The sequence below is a fragment of the Liolophura sinensis genome, chromosome 1, assembly GCF_032854445.1.
Source record: "Liolophura sinensis isolate JHLJ2023 chromosome 1, CUHK_Ljap_v2, whole genome shotgun sequence".
In the NCBI taxonomy this organism is placed as follows: domain Eukaryota; kingdom Metazoa; phylum Mollusca; class Polyplacophora; order Chitonida; family Chitonidae; genus Liolophura; species Liolophura sinensis.
Window position 1 is genome coordinate 93,168,688 of NC_088295.1, and position 1,412 is coordinate 93,170,099.

Sequence of the window (1,412 nt, forward strand, 5' to 3'; positions counted from 1 at the left end):
AATAAAACAAATGCAAGTTTTGGTTCATTTGTCTGACTCCTTTGTAATATATGAGACATTAAAAACGTGAGAAAGAGATGACACAAGTAATACAAAGCTAGGGTAGACAATCAATTTGTACTCTAAGGTGCACGCGCAGAAATAAAAGTGGCCAATGGAATGAAAGAAGCCTTTTAGTACTGTAAATGACACGTACTTGTTGTAACGCTGAAGGAGTGTGTCTGCAGGTTTTGTAGAAATACCCCCAACCCCCCAACCCCAACCCCACCCTATACATGTCATTAAAATGTTTCTGTATTTTTATGTGCTTGTAAATGCTTTGTTTCCACTTTTTATCAATAGGCTATCAAAAAATAACACGTTTGGATAAATGCTTCTAGCAGCTTGAGATGGCGACAGAAATCATTTGATATTACGTCTGAGAAAACTAGCATATATCATGGCGGTAGACAACGGGGGGCATGGGGGGAGGGGGGCTATAGTCGAGGAATTATTTAGAAAAAGAAATTAATAAACGATACACAATATATGATAGACTATTTACGTAGGGTGGGTAACATTGTTTGTAATATTGACACAGTTGTATAACATGTCCGCCGAGACAATACTTATGAGCTGGATCTGGAAGAAATAGCCAACCAATTCATTGGTAGAAAAACAAGTCGGCAGTCAATGTTTTCCGGACGATCCTAATCTGTGCAGTTGATACCTGGCGCTTGCTCACTTGTACACCTAAATTTTAATTATTTGTACACAATTGCAAAAAAAAAAAAAAAAATGCTGACTGGACAACATTATTTACAAAAAGTCCACTGAAATTCTTGACTTTTTTCCCAAAAGAAAATACATGCACGGTGTGATAAAAGTTGCCTTTTGGCAATAGCATTTATAGCGAATTTAAAGTGGGTATAGTGACCTGTACCCTGTAAGACATCGACACCACAACAAAGTAATCTATTGGGGAATCAGTCTGATGACAGAACAGAGAGTGACCTTTACTCTGTAGGACATCGACACCACAACAAAGTAGTCTACTGAGGAGTCCGTCTGATAACAGACCCAATAGTGACCTATACTCTGTAGGACATCGACACCACAACAAAGTAGTCTATTGGGGAATCAGTCTGATGAGAGACCAAATAGTGACCTGTACACTGTAAGACATCGACACCACAACAAAGTAATCTATAGAGGAGTCCGTCTGATGACAGACCCAATAGTGACCTTTACTCTGTAGGACATCGACACCACAACAAAGTAGTCTATTGAGCAGTCCGTCTGATGACAGACCCAATAGGGAATTTTAACCTGTAAGATATGGACACCACAACAAAGTAATCTATTGGGGAATCAGATGACAGGACAGAGATTGACCTGTAACGTGTAAGACATCGACACCACAGCAACGTAGT